This window comes from Dermacentor silvarum, chromosome 3 (assembly GCF_013339745.2).
Source record: "Dermacentor silvarum isolate Dsil-2018 chromosome 3, BIME_Dsil_1.4, whole genome shotgun sequence".
NCBI lineage: Eukaryota > Metazoa > Arthropoda > Arachnida > Ixodida > Ixodidae > Dermacentor > Dermacentor silvarum.
This window is the reverse complement of record NC_051156.1, coordinates 131,418,235-131,439,092: the sequence shown is the minus strand read 5'-3', so window position 1 is coordinate 131,439,092 and position 20,858 is coordinate 131,418,235.

Here is a 20,858-nt window from a genome sequence, read left to right as displayed (position 1 = left end):
ACGATTCTTCAATAACGCCCTTCTGCAGCATATCCTGAACTTGTTCGGCAATAACTTTCCGCTCCGATGACGACACTCGGTAAGGTTTTTGCCGGAACGGATGAGCAGAGCTTGTATCAATTCTCTGCTGAGCTCGAGAACATGGTAAAGATGGTAGCTTCTCCTTTTTGCAGAAGTCAAACACACAAGCATGTCTACCAATAGCTCAACCAATCTTTGTCGCTCGTGTGAGCGTAAGTTCTTACTAACCATGCTCAGAATCTGCGACTCGTAGGAGCAACTGCATTCGCCAACGGCCTAGCGTTTTTGATCTTCGTCGTCAACGGCAGCGATAAAATTCCCGTTGGCACCATCAAAGATGACGAGCTTCATTCCGCGAGGAAGTATAACAGGCACTGGCGAACAGTTAAGTGCCCACAAAGATGTGGCTCGGTTGCTAATCGACACAATACAGCGAGGCACTAAGATGTTTTTCTTAGCACACTGACCGGTCAGAGGTTGAACGATCGCATCAAAGGGAGATGCGGCAGAGACGGAAGCGAACACAGCAACTGACCGCATGGACCATGGTGGCACTGTCAGTTCATCGGAAACAACCAGTGTGTCTTCCGCGGGTGGCAGCTCGTCACAGAGGGCATGAACGACTTCACTGCTGACTGAAAGTTCACCGGTGCCACAGTTGACGAAAGCGCCACACTCTTGGAGAAAGTCAATACCGAGAATAACTTCGTGTGTACACCGCTGCAGAACCAGGAATTCATTTGGGAACACCTTTCCGGCCAACAAGACGTTAACGACGCAATCTCCCAGGGGATGAAGTACTTCTCCTCCGACACCACGAAATCTTGTAGATTTGTGCCAAGAAAACATAACTTTGCGGCCAATGCGATCTTTGAAAGAACGACTCATAACAGAAATGGTTGCACCAGTGTCCACTAAAGCCGTAGCATCTATTATACTCCATCTATTAACACCTTTATCTTGTTCTTAAGCATCGTAACTGGCGGAGGCATCTGAGGTAAGTCATTTTGTGCGACCTCACCTCCATCGGTCGCGCCGGCTAGTTTCCCTGCGGTGGCGGTGGTGATAGCCGCCGTCGCGGTGAAGGCGAGAGGCGCAGTCTGGCGGACGGAGGTGTCAAACTACGGTCAGAAGCGGGAGAACTATTGCGCCGATTCTCTTGTCGTGAGGTTCTCCTGGAATAGGCGGACCAGGGATCGTTGTTGTGACCATTGCCGGCGCGAAGAAACGTTGATGGCGGATCGTATCGGGCTGTTTCCCTGCGCCGACGACAGAACCGAGCTATGTGTCCGGTAGCACCACAACACTAACACACAGGAGGTTGGCGATATGCGTTGTAGTCCTGAAAAGCATTGCCGCGACGCTGTGGGACAAATGCATCTTAAATTAAAAATTAAGTTATGGGGTTTTACGTGCCAAAACCAGTTCTGATTATGAGGCACGCCGTAGTGGAGGACTCCGGAAATTTGGACCACCTGGGGTTCTTTAACGTGCACCTAAACCTAAGTACACGGGTGTTTTCGCATTTCGCCCCCATCGAAATGCGGCCGCCGACAAATGCATCTTCACGAGGCTCCTGGTGTGTAGCGGCCGGCTGACGAGGATAGGTGAAGCGGCGTTCGTAGCGCGACTCTGGGTAGTGATTGGGCTGCGGCCTCGATGGCGAGCGAGAACTGTAGTTGTAGTCCTCTACGCCCGTTGCAGCGATAGAAACATGATGAGCGGGTGCTGGGATTGGCGCAACATCATAAGGTGTCGAGTGCACGTGTCGGGTGAGCTCTTCCCGTACTATCTCTCGTATTGTAGACGCGAGATCAAGGGACGTGTAGTCGTCAACACTCGCAACGGTTGTCACATTCGGTAACCGACCGAATTTTGGCATGATACGTCGCATCTTCAAGGCCTCGAATGTACGACAATGCCGTATGACGTCAGCTACTGCACCAAGGTTCTCTTTGCTGATGAGGAAGTGGTATACATCCTCGGCAATTCCTTTTAAGAGGTGGCCGACCTTGTCCTCCTCTGACATGCGAGGGTTGACGTTCTTGCAGATCTTCAATATCGCCTCAGTATAAGTCGTGCACGTCTCGCCTGGCACTTGCGCTCTTTGCAGCAGCGTTTGTTCAGCCTGCTTCCTCTTCGCGACTGAGTCCCCAAAACACTCAGTTATTTCCGATACGAATCGATCCCAGGTCGTGAGGGCATCCTCATGGTTGTCAAACCACACAAGTGCCGTGCCCGTTAAGAAAAACACGACGTCGGACAGCTGAGTTGCCGCATCCCAATGGTAATAGTTGCTCACCCGTTTGTAGTGAGTGAGCCACTCATCCACGTCCTCGCCAGACTTGCCTCCAAATGTGCGAGGCTCCATCAGGTGCTGACGCTGCCAGGGACCAGCCGCGGCTGAAGCAGTTACCGAAGGGGCCCCTGTAACCAGGGCAGGGGCTGCAGCTGTAGGAACTGGCACAGTCCGGGTTCCGTCTTCACCGCGAGACATCTCGACCACCAGCGGCAAGGGCGGCAGTCCAGCAAGGCGGCGGCTTCGGCGCAGATCAGGTGGTTGCAGAACCGTGTTGCGTCGCGTGGTTGAGTACCCAGCACCTTCCACCACAAAACTGTTACGGATGAGGCGTGTTTGTTTACAGATGATGGATGAGAGTCCAGGAAAAACAGTCCAGCACCGGTTTCGTTCTGCGCTCCGCACCCAAAAAGATCCGTCGTCCTCCTCTTCTTCCTTTCGTCTCAACCAAGGCGTTACAATATGTACATATAAGTATATATATATACAGGGTGTTTCAGCGAATACTTTCAACATTTATTTAAGGTTGCCTGTGGCAGATAGCCCAATTCTAGTTAATGAGCTGGTCTACTCGAAGAGGCGGACATCACATGCACAAGAAATTGATATGGATAATCGACTAAATAAAAAAATTCACTAATTAAGTTTTTCAATAATTACCTGATGGCCCATATTGCAATTTACAAATAGTAGCCATGGAGCTCGCGAGGCTGATCCACTTAAAATTAATTCTCAGGATGACACCAGTTTCGAGATATGAATTCATGAACTTTGCGGAGAAATGCATTGGCGTTCCAGTTAATTTTGAGCTTCAATGCATGAAGTGACGTTTTCTTAAGAACCTAACTGGAATGTCAATGCATTTCTCCGCAATGTTCTGGAATTAATATCTCGAAACTGGTGTCATCCCGAGAATTTGTTCCAAGTGGATCCGCCTTGCGAACTCCACGGCTACAATTTGTAAATTGCAATATGGGCCATCAGACAATTAGTTAAAAGGTTAATTAGTGAATTTCGGTTAAATATTTGATTATCCATATCAATTTCTTGTGCAAGTAATGTCCGCCTCTTCGAGTAGACCAGCTCAACAACTAGAATTGTGCTATTTGCCACAGGCAACCTTTAAGAATTTTTGAAAGTGTTGGCTAAAACACCCTGTATATATATATATATATATATATATATATATATATATAGATATATCGCCGTTACTTTGGGCCCTACATAGTTCTTCATCGCATAAGTCAAGTCAACTACGAAGTTGTCCCAGCAGAATCATCGCACCAATCGCGTAGACCACGCTCCTCCGACATTGTTCACGTCTCCAGGATGAAGCCCTACCACTCGCGCTGATGCCAGTTCACAAACTTTGTGGTGCGGTGCCTGTGCTCACGTCCGTTGTCTTTTTCATTTCTTTTATTTTCTCCCTGTGGTATTTAACCCGTCACCCACTTTCGTGGCTTAACTTTCACTGTTCTTTCGTGCAGCGACATCGAGACAATGCCTCTTTTTTTTGGGAGGGAGGGGTAATGCCACGCGTTAGTAACGCTAGAGAACGAGGACGAAGAAGTGTTGTTGGCTGCTGCGGCCAAAACAGTAAACAGCCGTTCGCTCGGAACTGACTGCCTGTCTTTTCCTCTCGCGACAACATATATATATACTGCACATGTGTACAGTATATACAGCGCTTATATAGCCCTTGTGCACTGCCACACCCCTAGCGGTCTCCATGCAAACCAGAGCTACGGACTACGAGGGACAAGGCTCGATCCTAAGGTGCTTCGCCCCTAAAAAGGCCCTTGCGGCGCGTGCTCAGAGCCCCACTCAGCACTACGTCTCGTACATACAAAATGGCATGGCTCCATGCTGCAAAGTTGACAAGTTTCTGAAACAAAGTAGCCCACATAATAAAGGGTATCGCGTACGACGCCTTTAACCTGCTATGTTTCGGCAACGTTTAAACTATTGAAGCCATTATGAAAGAATGATGCCGCCTTGAACAAGCTAAGAAGCGTCGTGTCTCGCACCACTCCATTATCGCTGCTATGTCGACTTGTGAGGACCATCCTCGCCAGCCAATACCATGTGACAACGTAACTCGCGTCGCTCGGCGCCAGTTCGAGGCCGCTCATTCGCCATCTTACTTGGCGAAGCCACCGATCTATCACCAGCTGCGATTGCTCTGATCCAAGCACTTGTCCGTTAAGAATCTGCAAACATGGGTCTCAACTCGTTGTGCTCGTCGTCCCACGAATCCAGCGTGCAGCACTCCTTTCGCGGCCCTCCTCGTCCCACACAGTCCTTTCCCGCCACATTCCGCAACCCATCTGAATGGCGCACCTTTGACGACAAGCTCATCTGTTTCCATTGATGCAGCATTGTCACATCGCTCGTCATTTCCGCAACCGATGGCCAACTGCGTCTTTGACATACAACAGTGCCTATTTCGGCAACCCTGAACCTACTAGTAGTTCCTTGTGCTTCACGCCACGATCGTATGCCGCTGACACCCCTGCTCCGAATCTTGGCTTCGGCCTATCGACGTCCGTCGACGATGTCAGTCTCCGCCCCAGCCCCGTCGCTTCTCGTGGCCGTCCATGCCCTCCATACCCGGCCGGAAAACTAGGAAATGCAGCTTCTGGTGGGGAAGCTGCGTTGTCTACCTTGCCCTCAAATCATCTGCTTACTCTGCGAACGAACCAGAACTTTCTTGAAGTTGACGTTGAAGGCAATGCTGTCACTGCGCTAATCGACACACCTCGCCATTATGAGCGCTGCTTTCCAACGACGAATTAAAGATCTCCTTACTCCTGCAACCACATGCGCCGTCCGCTTTGCGGTAGGCGGTACTGTTCCTCTCATCTGTATGTATATATATCGCGTGCGTGTCGCGGCCGCCACACTAATCTCCTTTCTGCCGTGATTTTCCATTGCGCGCACGGCCTCATTATCACCCTCGATTTTCTCTCAGCGCATTCAGCCCTTACTGACTGTTCCACCAGCAGCCTCCACCTCGAACTGCCTATTCTTTCGGATGCTTGTGATACAAACCCCAGCCGTTTGAGGCCCACAAGCTTCGTCCGAGTGCCGCTCAAATGTTATTCATATATCAAACTGTCATCTTCCGCGCCCGTTGCAGATGGAAAGTATCTCATCACTCCTCTGCCCGACACTCCGCTGCAGTATAATGTCACCGTACCTCACCCATTTCTGACTAACACGGCCAACCGGACTTGCATTCCTGTCGTCAGCTTCGGTCGAACCAAGCAAATAGTGCCTCAAGGAATTTGCCTCAACCAACTTGAGCTTTTAGATTACCATCACGGGACGGCTTTCTCGTCCAATGCTCTTCTGAGCCTACCAGGTTTCCAGAGTCTGCTTCTTGTACTGATCCCAAGATTCAGAAAACGATCGCGACGGACCTTTTACCTGCACAAGCCGAAGACCACTGCCGTGTTTTCTCTTCCGGCAGCACGTTTTCGACTTTGACAATCACCCCTTAGGTCAGACGCTTGCGGTCAAGCATTGTATAATTACTGGCAATGCTGCTCCTATTCACCCTAGACCATATCAAGTATCTCTATTGGAACGCCAACTAATTAAAACTCAGGTCTACAAGATGCTCGATAAAAAGATTATTGAGCCTTCGTCGAGTCCGTGGGCGTGACCGGTAGTGTTGCTTAAGGAGAAGGATCGGATATGGCGCTTCTGTGGGCATTACCGCCATCTGAACAATGTCACTAACAAAGACACGTACCGCTGCCGCGAATCGAGGACGCCCTTGGCTGCCTCTATGGAGCCAGCTACTTTCTAATGACCTTCGATTTGGATACCGGGAGATCGCCGTCGACGATATGGCCAGAGGAAAGACCGCATTTATAACACCCGACGGTCTTTTCCCGTTCAAAGTTATGCTCTTTGGATTATGCAACGCGCAAGCCACTTTTGAGCGTATGTTGGACTCCTTGCTTCAGGGTTTCAAATTGTCCACATGACTACGGTGCCTTGATGACGTTACTGTCTTGTCACCAACATTTGATGCTCACGTTCAACGTCTCACTACCATACTTCACGTTCTTCGTAAGACCAGGCTGCAACTCAACTCATAGAAATGCTGTCTCGGCCACCGCCAAATTACGCTTTTGAGTCATCATGTCGACGCTTCCGGAGTACAACCTGACCCAGGCAAAATTCGTGCCGTCCGATATATTCCGTTTCCTAAGTCAGCCACAGACGTTCGCAGTCTTGTTGGGCTGTGTTCTTACTTGCCCCGCTTTGTCCAAGATTTTGCCGCATTTCTCGACCTCTCACTGACCTTTTGAAGAAGGTGTGTCTTTCTCATGGGGACCTCTACAATCTGCCACCTGCTCTCGTCTCATTACGTATTTGACCTCACCACCAATCGTTGCCCACTTCGACCATAAGGCCCCAACAAAATTGCCAGTGGTCAAAGTGTCGTCGCTGTCCTAGGCCGGCGTCAGCGTGGCCAAGATTGCATTATCGCTTATGCCAGCCGCCTCCTCTCACCACCAGAGCCCAACTAGTCTATTACGGAACGGTCATGCCTTGTTGTCTTGGCGGTTGCCATGGTCAGTCCTTACCTTTACGGCCGTCCCGTCCCTTTTCCGTAGTAACCGACCATCATGCTATCTGCTAGCTTTCATCCTTCAAGGATGGCACGGGCCGGCTTGGTCGTTCGGCTTCGACACTCCAAGAGTTTTCATATCGCGTTACCCAGTCGACAGCTCTGGCGTACCTGACATCGAGAATGCCGCTTGTGTTTTCTCCGTGTCACAGCTCCTCCGTATAGCCGACGAGCAAAGTCGTGATGCCTCATCCAAATTGTTCATCGATAATTTTGAATCCTCGCCCAACAACGCTTCCTTATGCCTCTTCGTCCTTCGGGATGGTACTTTGTAACGCCGTAAAGTTCATCCCGAAGGTCTTTATCTCTTCCTTGTCATCCCAAAGAACCTCCGTGCAACCGTTCTTAAGGAAATTCATGACGCGCCCACCGCTGAACATCTCGGCGTGTCGCTAACTTACGGCAGAGCACACCGCTAGTTCTTCTGGCCTGGTCTTGCACGTTCCGTGCTACGCTACGTCGGAGCTGTTGAACCATGTCAACGGGGCAAGAAGCCAGCCCTGCTTTCCGCTTGGCACCTGCAGCCACTTGAAATTCTTGTAGAACCATTAGGCCGTGTCGGCTTGGACCTCCTTGGCCCTTTTCCGGCATCTGCGCCGGGGAACAAGTGGGTTGTTCTCGCTGTTGACTAGTCGCGACCACATACGCCATTAAGCGCGCTATACCAACCAGCTGCGCTATTGACGTGGCAGATTACCTGCTACGCAACGTCATTCTGGTGCATGGAGCTCTACGTCAAATGCTCACAGACCGATGCCGTACCTTCTTTTCCAAGGTCATTGATGACATCATGCGCGTCTGCTCTATCCAGCATCAACTTACCACCTCCTACCATCCACAAACCAACGGCCTGACCGAGCTATTTAACCGGGACCTTACAGATGTGCTGGTGAGATACGTTTCAGTCGATCACCGCAATTGGGACCTGGCTTTAGATTACCGTCGCCGATAAGTATTATCGCCAAGACACTGCCGGCTATTCGCCGTTCTACCTCTTATATGGCCGTGACACCCACGCTTTCGTTTGATACCTTGCTACCATCTATAACGACCTCGACAAGTGAATATGAGCGTGATGCCATCACTCGCGCTGAGCACGCTCGAGAACTTGCAATTGCTGGCCTATCAGTGTCGCAAAAGAACCAGAATTGCCTCTATGACCTCTGTCAACTGAAGGGCACTATTCGCCTGGCGACCTAGTGCTCCTTTGGACGTCATCCCTTCGAGTAGGCCTTTGCGAGAAACTCCTGTCTTGTTACAAAAGCCCAGATCGCGGGGTTCGTCATGTCACTTATGTCTGCTACGAAATCACTCCAGTCAGCCTCGCAACGTCCTCCGTTCAGACCACCAGGGAAATCGTCCACGTCGCCAGGCTCGAGCCCTAAAACTCTGTGCTCGCCACAGATATATAGCTGCACCGGGACAGCGCTTTTGCCGCCTGGGTTTGTGTTGCGATACAGCATGCTCCAATGAGACACGGCGCAAAGCAAGACGATGACGGGCATCTGGGCTTAGCACCAGCTGGTTACCATCTTGGTCTCTCTCTGTGCTGCTCTTGTATATGCAATGTAAATAGTCCCCTTTTGTCTGTGTCTTTCCGCACGTAACTATATGGACACTCCAAGCGCATTTCTGGCATCGACGTCGCTGCGATTTTCCTGAGTCAGTTGGGGGTGAGAATATACCTTTGTTGAAATGCCAGCACCTACCTGTCTTACCGAGGAATTATGGAAATTTTGAATGTCAATTTCCCGTTTCTGTCTTTCCGGTAGAGTAGATGCTCACCCACTCAGCAAATGGGCGAACTGCCCGTGGGAAACACACTGTACGATCGGGCGTCGAATCTGATACGCGACTGCGTATGCTCCCGCCTGCTAACTCTACGGTTCCCCGCATACGAAGACTCGATACACATGGGAAGAGCAGTGTTAGGCTCCACCTAGATCTGGAGTCCCACGCGACAGATCCTCAGATCACATCCTCGTCAAGAAAAAGACACGAAAAATATTTGCGTGACACTGCTTTGTTTTGCACAAAGACTGTGAAGAAATACAAGCGCGCGTGAGCAACAGACACATCACAATGTTGGGTGGATAGCGGATGACGCTGTAGCCAGGTCAGTTCCATTTAAATTTTAATATGTAAATGTCATGGGACAACGTCACGGGGCAACCGCCGTAACGCGCAGCTGGTGGGAGCTCGGCCGAGCCACCGCCAGAGGCGCCTGCTGCAGTCACGGACACCGCGAGCGTTCGGCGCTAATGCGGGGAAACGGAGAAGCGCGGTTGGCGTCGGCAGCACCTCCGCGCGTTGTCTCTTTGGTGTTGCTACAATTTGTTTCTCTCTCTCGCTCGCTCTCATTTTCTCTTTGTCTCCCGAGCATAACGCGCGACGCGAGAACTCTCTCTCGCTCTCATTTTCTTTTTCTCTCCCCCGAGCATAGCGCGCGACGCTCGGTGAGGTGGTTTCTTGGCAACGCTGTGGCAGGCAGCTGCGGCGTCTCTGGTTGCCACGGCTACGGCGCAGCTGGATTTTTGTGAAACGCGCACGTTTTCCGGCTCGCTTAAACAGCTTCGCTGTTAAAAACGTCCCCACGGTCCTATCGTGTAATTTTTTCTATATCAAAGCTGGCCGTAGATGTTCAAATAACTCTACACACTAAACGTAACATGGCAATCATTTTCCACTAATATACACTTGGTGTGACTTAATCAAAACACTGGGAAGGTTGATTTAAAAAAGCTGTATAACTATTCCGAGTACCTCAATGAATTGTTTTGTACAAATGGTGCAATTCGCCTGCACAATTTCATCTTCGCATACACGTCATCCATAATGTTCCGGCAATTTTGATAAACTGAATCTTGGTGGCAGTTTAGGACGACAGGACGACGTGTTGATTGCGGCAGCGTTCGTAAAAGCAACTTATCAAGCTCGGTGGCATCTACGTGCTCAATTCACTGGGAATATAATAAGGTCCCACATTTTTGCACTTTTCGTACATATCACTAACAACGTTACCTTTATTTTCACAGAATATAAATCAAATTCCTTGTTTAGTTTACATAGAACAATTAATAGGAAAGCCTACAATGTTCCTTGCGGAACGCATGGACGTAGAGCAAGCGAGAGCTAAGTAATTATCTGCAAACCCTATACTTATACCAGCAACAGTACAGTTTATATACCCATTACAATTAATGTGACCATATTATTAAGCATGGTGTGTCGTGAAGTTTTCTCTGGACACTCCGAAAACAGCGAATAACAGTCATATCTCGCTTTCGTTGTATTTGTTGAAATTGCTTTTTTTTTTAGCGATAGGAATTATTTGGACCCTCCAAGCGGAGGGTCCAAATCGTCGTCTTCACCGTAGTCTTCGTCGTGAGGTTGCGTATAAAGTCCAAGGACGATAGAATCGTCACCGCGTGCCGTATGCTCTATGTGCAAGTGAAAGCGCACGACGGACGCGCTTTCAAGGACAGTGAACGTGCGGCGGAGAGCAAACGCGACGTCTTCCACCGTGCGAAAGGCCGTGGGGGATGGTAGAGAGGGAGGGGAGATGACGTTTAGCTGCGGCACCAAACGCGTATCTTGGGACTGGGCGGAAGGCAAACTGGCGACTCAATCTCCCACGCGAAGGAAGGAAAGCGGGAAGGCAGCTCGGGAGGGAGGAGGTACGGCTTCTGCTCTGCGAGCAACTGCGTACTTGTACTTTGCGCGGCGGTGGGCTGTCGCGCGCACCGTATCTTGAAAGCGATCTCCACACGACTACTTCGACGCGACAAGAAGAGAAAGTAGCGACAGACGTGGAGCGTGCTGCACAGTTGCAAGAAGAAAATCGGTGGAAGGCGGCGGCACCACAGGCAGTAAAATACCCGATATGGTAGCAACTTTATGATTATATTACTCTCGATTACGGAGAGCCGGCAATTTTTTTGCTTTATGAAAATTGTTTTAGGCTCCCAGAAATGCAAACGCGCTCCACAGTTAGTGCGATTGCAATTCAGATATTCATTGATTTATGGGCCTTAGCTTTCCAGGTAAACACTGTGGTTACGTGGGACACCATAGTTGAGGGGTCCGGATTAGTTGGAACGTGTAGCTATGAAATTGGCACTTGAATGTTTTAATTGCGCCTTAACTTTCTAATTACAAGAGCATGCATTCTCACATATTTAGACTTCTCATCAGCTCTGCAATAATCGAATGGCGTTAGCATCTTGTAGAAGGCGCGTACGAGTACGCTATTCGCACAGTATTCTTACCGAACGCACAAAGTAGCTGCTTTGGATCGCTTCTATATCAGTTCTTGAAATGGGCCCCAGTGGGCCCAAATACAAATTTACATTTTATAGCAACGTATTTTTCGTACCATGACGCTTGTGACTTTTTTTCAGACGGCGCCTAATTCACTTGCGATATTGCCTTAAATTTTCAACGTATTGGCACGTTTCGTTCATCAGATAGTTTTGCAGTTAAACCTGTGTATTCGTACCGCTCAATTACGCTTGCGCGTCTGCGATTAGGTTACCACTTGGAGCGCAGCCAGTCGCAACCAGCATGTTTTTACACCAAATGCAGAGATTCGAGCTAAGGCTAAATAAATACGCATGTTGAGGTTTTCCCGTTTATCTCAAAATTTAACCTGGCTCTTTAAAGAGTGCCCGTAACATTTTGCGAGTATTGCTATTGCATTGGTGTCTCTTGTGATCATTTCATGACCTACGTCCCCGGCAGACAGCAGATCTGGTGGCGTGGATGGTATCCCTGAACCTGGATTTTACCAACGAGGCAAGATTGGCGACAGTCAACCCAGTTGAAATGATTGTACGCTGCTCACTCGACCTGGGAGTCCCGGCTTTATTCTCCATTGTTCTACAAGAGGACTTGTTTATTTCGGAGAAGAGAGCGATAAAGGTGCGGCAGTGTATCATGAGATGTATACTTTGCAAGCCAACTATACGTTAAAGTGTGTTTGTGCTTTACCGAGGCTGTAGTGATGCTACCCGTAAACGGAATGTTGTCAAGGGTTAGAATATCTTGATGAGCTGCGTTCCTCGCAGCTAATAACTATCTTTTTCTTTGTTGTTGCATACGAACGCAGAAAACAGAAACCAACGAGGCGGTGTGTTTCGCCCGTTTGGTTTCGCTGCGCGTACATACAACCAAAATTTTATGCCCGCTAGCCAAAACTAGCATCGCGTCTGCAGATTCAAAACTCCTGATGGGTACAAAAGATGAAAAATTGAGTTAAGGAAGTCGGGTGTCGTCTAGCCCATATTGTAGCTCGTTCCAGCAATAATTTGTACTCGTTCCTAATGAATAATGTTATTTTAGTTAGAGGAATAAACGTGTGATTAAGGTCCCCAACGCCAAGTTCGCTTGGCGAAATGCACGACAGTTGACAGGTGCGTCCGGGTGACTGCATGACTAGTCTGTAGCCACTCAAGTGGTAGAAGAGGGACAATAGCCTACTGGAGTTCCAGTGATCTCAGACCAATGCGACTCTTTATTAGAAATTCAAATACTTTGGGGGCGGCCAGGAGTATTTGTATATAACACAGGAGAGTCAGCAAGGCGTGCACATGAGCATCATAACGTCACCTACTCAGCACCAATTTATTATGCGAAGCAGGACACACAATGCATATTTTGTGGTTTCAAAATATCCTGGCGCAGCAGCCAAAGTTGTCGGAGTGGGTCTATCGTTTGAGAGAGCAGTGGGTCTATCGTTTGAGAGAGCAGTGGCTCTATCGTTTGAGAGAGCACCATCGGCGCTCTCTCAAACGATAGACCCACTCCGACAAATTTGGCTGCTGCGCCAGGATATTTTGAAACCACGAAATATGCATTGTGTGTCCTGCTTCGCATAATAAATTCTAGAATTGCATATTGCATTCTTGTTGGGAAATGGCTGAAGGCTCCTGACAGTCGTCACCCGTCGTTTCTAGTAGCGCTAATGCTGAGCGTCGTGTGAATGAAAGTCATAATTTCAAGATAAGCACTGCTTTCGAGCAGATACCACAAATGTATGTCACATTGCGATGGTACAAAAAAGTGCCGTCTCATCGGTGGTTTGGAAAGCGCCCATTGTTCATCCTAAAGCTTGTGAATTTGGAAGCCTAATGAGCTAAGCTAGAAAATTAATGCTCCGTTGAGTGGTCTTACATACGTGAAATATCCTTGACTGGCACCCGTTATTAAGGCGAAAGCCTTCGATGGCTCATTGGTCGAAAATTTGACCATCCGGAAAATTCAATGCCCTCAAATTTTAATGGCACCAAAATTGGGGGTCGAATCCTCGACCTTTGGTGGGAGTCGAACCACCGAACATTGCTGTTAATTACGGCAAACGCAATTAGGAGACAGCTAATTCCGATAGCGATAATTAAGGCATTCGAACCCACGACCTTTGGTGGTAGTTGAAAGCACGACCTTGGGTGTTACTTAAGGTGAAGTTTATTACGATGCTGCCATGTGGTAGCACCATCATGCTACCGACAAAGGTCGTGGTTTCCAGTGCCTTAATAAACTCTACGTTAGTTAAGATAGAGGAAATTAGGGCACTCAAACCCATGACCCATGGTGGGAGTCGCGCCTGTGACCTTTGGGGTTATTAGGGCGCAGTTAATTAAGGCACAGTTAATTATGGTAGACTTAAGGTACTCGAACCCACGAACTTTGGTGGGAGAAAACAAGTAATAGTAAGTAACAAAGCATTCGAATGAAAATGTCAGGTAATTTAAGTAATGTCTGATGAACGCGCAGGCTTTCACGTTGATTATCTTTAGCGTATTCTAAAGTGGCTGTCTATTTTTCCCTTGAGAAAGTAAGTCCGCTTCCGTAACAAAAAAAGAACGGTTTCCACCGTAGTGTAGCTCGGTAGACTATTATTGCTCTAATGTGGGCTCATTTCCGCAGCTTTCCAGTGAGACAGCCTTGTGACGTTTTCTGAGAAGGACGCAAAGCAGACAAACGGACAGCAGGCGCTTTACTTTGTTAGGTCGAGTTACCAACTGGACACAACAGCAGAACACTAACTAGGGGCACACCGGCGCGGTTGCATTTTCTTCGTGGTCATGTACAGAGCTCAGTTATGATTTGCAATTTGCAGACTTCACAAGCACTTTAGTGATGAATTGCATGGGATTCATACTGGCTAAATAATTTGGCAAGCCAGCCTTTTCGCTGTGGCTTGATTTTGCGCCTATAGGATTGAAATCAAAATTCGTATAACAAATATTTCGTACACTATCAAAAGGAACGTACATGGTTAATAATTTGGTATTTTCATCAGCTCACTGAAGATTAATATGATGTAGATACTTGTCGTGCACTTCGGTACACTTGAAATCATTAGGAATTTGCGCCTTAAGGGTCGCATGCTGTTTAAGTAAAATATATCGCCGCAATGTTTTACGAGCACGATATTCCTCTCTTGCTTTTTCCTGGGCATATGTTAGAAATTTGCCATCATTATTTCTAGTTAGGAACTGAATTTTTACTTCTTGGTAGTTGCATTCCATCCTGATTACTGGCATTTTGGCTGCATTACAGCTCAGTAAAGAACTCATCTGCTATAATCTTTCCATTATTAAGGGTGCTTGTTATGCTTCCCTCAAGAAGTATGAAGTGTAGTCCATCTAAAAAATGTCACAGTTTCGCCCTAAGGGCGAAGCAATTAATGCGCTAGCAACACAGCAATGTCATACGAAGTAAGGTGAGCGGCTTTGGTAGCAATATGAATTGTAGTAAACATGAGCTGATTAAGTGCGCAGGTGTGCTGCGGCGTAAGTAGACCGACATGAAGAGAGACTCGATGACCACGAGAAGGCGCGTGTGAAACGGTGGTGTTGATGAGAAGCGCTTCCCGTGGGCAGCGCGTGCGAAGGGACACACCTGTAGCGCTGCACTGCCGATCCGGGCAGCATTGCATGTGTAGCGCGCGTTGGAAAATGTGGCCCGACTATTACTAACTGTGATGTGAGCGCGCACAAACAAACATGAATAGATCACACTGAATGACTGCAGACAACGACTGTCAAAACGCTGGCAGCAAGCGCATATACGCCGCAGCGGGCGAAGGTACGTGCGGTCTATCGCTTCAACGGAAACTGAGCGGCGAATGCACAGCGCATAAAGGTCAGAGCCGTGTGGAGATAAGAGACGGTGCGAGCGTGCGACGAGCGCGGTTGTTGGCAGAGTAGAAGTGCCCCCCCCCCCCCCCCCGCTCCCTCCGGCGCTCGCTTCCCGCTTCCTTGCTTGCGCGTGGGAGATGAGTGCAATCGCTCTCCGTGACAGCGTGCGTCCCCGCACGCTTCCGCTCGGGCATACGGCGCGCGGCGAAGATTTTATCTATACGGTAACTCACGGCGACGGCGACGGCGACGACGACGGCGACGGCGACGCCGATGGCAGATATCCGGTGGAAGTGTCCATAGAATTGCTATCGCAATAAAAATAATTTACGGGGTGTTACGCGCCAAAACCACGATACGATTATGAGGCACGCCGTAGTGGGGGACTCCAGATAAATTTCGACCACCTGGTTTTCTTTAACGTGCCCACAATGCATGGGACACGGGCGTTTTTGCATTTCGTCTCCATCGAAGTGCGGACGCCGCTGCCGGGATTTGATCCCGCGACCTCGTGCTTAGCAGCGCAACACCATAGCCACAAAACCACAGCGGCGGTTGTAGCCCATCTAACCACACCGACACTGAGGAAGGGCAGGATGTATTTGACTACCTGACGGTGTCACAAGTCATCCAGTAAATAAGAATGAATAGCCATGTGTGTATATCTGGTTACACTGACGTGTACATGTGCTAGTTGTGCTACATTGAAGACTCGTGACGATATACAACCATGGCCAAGTGATGAGCTTATTTCATATTGTTAACTTAGACGGTACTCAGGCAAAAAACTTAATGAGAACCTCTTACGCTAGCATGTTTGTTCTTGAGAGGAAATTGTTGCGACTCCTCATGTTGGGACATATGATTAGCGGAGGAGGCCGGTCAATAAATAGGAGCAAGTATGAATGAAAACTTTTGTGCATTTCGTCTCCTTCTCGTACAAGCGCAGCAACGTTTTCGTCGTGTAACTCCATGCTTCCCTTGTTATATACTCATTCCTCGATGTTTAAGGTGCTACTATTTCAAGAGACACTTGTTTTGTTTTATGCACATTTCATATTTGAGCGCGTTGAACCTCAAATTTGGTATACGTTTGTTATACTAGCGAGTATCGAAAAGAAACGCTCTTATTGGTATGTAATTCACTCTCAGAAATCTCTTAATTGTGTGCGTGTTTCCATTGGCCAAACAAACCGTTCGACAAGCATTTAAGCGTTCCTTTGAAAACTAGCGCACAGTGACAACTAATAACGCGGCGGTGAAGTGTAGCTGTCCGCTTTCAAAATTGCCATCTCTCAGCCTAGCGTCGTTAGCTGCAATCACAGTGTGGAAGTATTACGAACGCCTTCTTCCTGTATTTCTTTGCAGATTGAGTACAGCACAGAAGAAATTATTTGGCTAGAGAAGCGCTTCCGGATTAAGGAAGGGGATAACTGGAATCATTACGCATTGTTACTCCGCTGGTATGGTGTCAACCCACCTCGTGACTATGATCTGGCTGTGAAAATCTTCGCATACGAGAAAGAGCGTGAGAAACTTTAAGTTATTTCTCCCGGTGAATGGCCCAGCAAAGCGGAAGTTGTAGGCATGGTTTCTACCAAGCTGGCATGGCTGTTTGTTGATAGTAATTACATATTCTTAATGCGTTCCATGCTAGAGTGCACTGTTATTCATTTGCTTTGTTGTGTGGTGAATGGTAGTATAAAGCCTAAACACTGAAATTGTAATTTGTAACTAAATATACAGACGAAACACACAAATGCGACCTGTGTAACTTTCCAGCAGAATCTGTTAAGATGACATCTTTCTCAGAAACAGCAAGAAAGCGAATGCGTTGCGTGTTAAGTTGGTATGACTTTCACGTTAAGGGGCATCAAGTAGCTCCATGAAAGTCTAATGCGCTCTTCTACAGCTTAAAGAGCATTGTTATCCTCTATCGCTTTCGTATTTATGCCACTTTGGAGCTTTTCATCGAGTGAGAATGTGTTCCTGAAGGCTCCATTTTTTTCATCCATTCGTATAGAAAGTCTTGTTTCTTTTTCAGCTGCGTGCATTATAGCAGGAACACCCTGTATTTACTCCAGTGTGATAATGCAGCTATGATCATTTACTTATTGCACCAAATTTCAATTTGCTGACGTCCTGACTTTTTCATGCTGCAGTTCGAGATATAGCCAGAACAACAATTGTACGGAATGCTCCCCACCTGCAGTTGGCCATTCGTAGGCTCGGTACATACACAAAACCATACGTCACAGCAGGTGGGTGCAGTTTGTCTGTTATCTCTTGGCGACACAATTTTATTGGGCAAATTATACGGAGATGCTGCATACCGTAATTTGTAGTAAGGTATGCGACCGGGCAAGTTGGTGTTTATCCATGATGTTCGACAGCGCGAATTGAGACACAATGCGGCAAAAGTCGCGACCAACGGAGAGAAGCGCCAACTTACAACTGATGTTAATTTACGAAAAAAAGAAACATATCCGCGGGTAGCAAATGTTTTTGGAAATTAAAATCAGTTGAAAGTCACCGACTATCTCCGTTCGTCGCCTCTTTCGCCGTCTTTTGTCTAAGTTCGCGCTGTCAAACATCACGGTATTCTCTATAGTAAACTTTTGAGGTTTCTTATAGCGGTGCATTTATTATACAGGGAACTTTTGAGCGAGAGCGGCATCATAAAATTGCGCTGTGGCTGCTTGATTCAAAGATATCGCGTTAAAGATACTTCGCAGCGTTCGTAACAAACAGGACGGCCGTGCTGCAGCACAAGCCATGCAGCGCAGAGAGCCGCGCTGATCGTAATCCTCAACTTGGAGAGGCTCACATTATCTTGTCTCACGTACGGTTTCCTTGCGGTAAGCATTACAATGAGGAAACTTGGCGATGAGCAAGCGAAAGTTTGAAGAAGTGTGAAGAAAACTGCTGACGACATGAAAACAGAAGGCCAGATTTATTGATTTCGTGGCCGCAGAATGCCAGCCCTTTATTCTCAGATAGAGTGTACAATAACTACACTTCAGCCTAAGAACTTGCAAAGAAGAGATATAGCGAAACATTTAGCCAGAACTCATCGTATCTTCAATGAAATTGAATCTAACTATTTGTTTTTTATTTACTTAAAATAAATGGAGGGAGTTGAAGGAAAAGCAGCGACGAACGGCTTGAGGAGTTCTCGACCTCCTGTAGCAATTTTGGCAACAGCACAGAGCAAGAAAGCATGAACATTATACATAGAAGTCAAATTATAAGCCATATAAACAGCTGATAGAGGCAAGAATTACTAGAAGAAGAATACAAAGCCTAGTTACAACTAGAAACATGCGATATAAACCGGGAGCATTGGTGTCAGATGCCAGCGACGAAGAAAATATATACACAACTACTATGCCCAAGACTCTGGTTTAAAATGTACAGAATAAATGGAAAAGGTAGAACATCATGAATACATAAGTTCGGGTCGCGGCGCTACGACAAACCTATAGAAACAATAAACATGGCGCTGATAGAGACGAGAATAAGAAAAAAAAACGAGAAGTGTACAGTCTATGCAGCAATGCCTTCGAAGATAAATAGATGAGCACAGTCCGCCGGTCCTACACAAAAAGTATTATAACCTGACGCGTCACATTCAATCAACAAGCAAGGGAGGTATTTTTTGAACAATTGGAAACCGTACGTCGAACGGAGCCTAGAGACCTTCCAGAATTCTATCATTCGTGTTTTATAGAATAAAATATTGCGTTCTAAGCTCACCACGTCGTTTAACAGGAAGTCTTTTTTTTCTCTTTCCGAGGTACTAGGTGGCTAATCTTTACCGTAGAAGTCATTGATTCCTAATATACGGTAATTTCTGAACAATTGTGACGCGGATTCTGCAAAAAGAAGGTTATAAAACACACGTAAAGCCTTTTCTGAGCCTTCAGAATATGGAGTAGGTATGTCTGCGCTGTTCCTTTCCCCATACTAAGTGGCAATACAACTTACCATTATCGTGGAAAAAACAGTGTGCAGTCATTGCATTCTACCGTTGCTAACACATGGGGCAAAACTTGAAGGTCAACATGGAAGCTCGTCTACAAGTTAAGAAACGTATAAAGAGTGACTGAACGGAAGATGTAACAATGTAACATTAATAGACGTAATGTTACATTGTAACAATGTGACATTACGAACCCTACACAACAATTTGCGAGTTTCAAAAAGAAGAGATTCATTCAATTTGCTGGTTTCGAGAGAACTGCTTTTCAATGTTCTTTCCCTATCCTTCGAGCTCTGCATTACTTTTCCCTTGCTCTGACACTTGTTAGACTCCTGGTTAGCTTCGATGGCGTCGGTCGCGAGTTCAATTCCCAGGCAAAGAGGAATTTTTCTTCAACAGCGAAGCGTTACTTGTCAGAGAAACCACCGCTTTTCTGTTCTTTTTGTTTTTTTTTTTGTTTTTTGCAGCTTCGGCTACTGTCTGCTAAATGAAAAAGTCTCTGTCTTTATTTTTGTACAAATCAATATGCATAGAATTCTTCATATTTCTGAGAAATGAGCGGAAATTTCGGGACGGAGCATGAAATATTAGTAGGACTCTCAAATTGTAAGTCTCGTGAATTCTAAAGTTAGGCAACATACTTATCGTTTCTTTAGTAGCGAAAATTTATCACATGAAGTGCATTCTTACTGCCAGGTGACTGAAAAAAGGCACACTGTCGTTAAGTTTAGATTGCCGTATATTATGAAACCAATATTTTACCTAGCTAGATTGCGGAAATTTAGTATATCAAAGATTTTAACCAATCATTGCCTATCTCGACTACATTATCAGACGTTATTACGCGAGCCGCTCTTTTGTGGCAATTTCGTGCCACAACTGTGTTTCAAGTACGGTTTTCGGTTATGCTACACCAACGTTCTACTAATGTCGACGAAGTATTCTCGATAGTTTACGTGAAGCGAAAATCTTAAGCAAATAAATTAATTTTTTGTACTTAATAAGTGACGTCTGGGGTAAATAAAACTTGCAGAGCAGCGCCAAGGCAACTGAAAAAAAAACTAGTTAGCGTGCGTAACTTTGTTAACATTTCTGGTGTGTTCTATTTAGCAAGGCGATCCCATGTTATCACACCATAATCGAAGGTTCATTGGATAATTGTCTCAGAAAAAGAGATGGTGTTGAAATGTTACACCTCTTCCGAGTAAGAAAGTTTTGCAAGTTGATCTTTACATCACAATCAATGTGTTCGTTTTACTTTCACATATACGAAATCTATACTCCGATGTATTTGCATTCCACTATCTTAAACAACTTTGGAAAGCTCATTGTTTTTGTGGAAAATGGTGCTTTGCTGCGTTTTTTATAAACATATATCTGCCCCTTTTCGCCACACTTTATACACATTTTTTTTAAAGCTGAGTATATACTAAGTTTTTAAGCTAAGTCTGCGTTCCCAGCCTAAACATGACGTTATTATTCTAGGTGACATCGATAACGTTTGAAAAGAAATAGTGGTCCCAGAAATAGTGGTCCCTCAGAAACGTTGCAAGAATTTTTTAATTAAATTTAACTGTGTAGCGTATCGAAACTTCGCAGTAGGTTGTGAGGGATGCCGCAGGTGAAATGCCCTGGAATGATCTCGACTTCATCGAGTTTATTATTGCCCATCTAAGTAGTAGCACAAAAATGTTTTCAATTGTGCCTTCGCCATAAAGTGGTGGCCATGCGGCCAGGAATCACCCTGTTTTCATATAATAATATGTACTG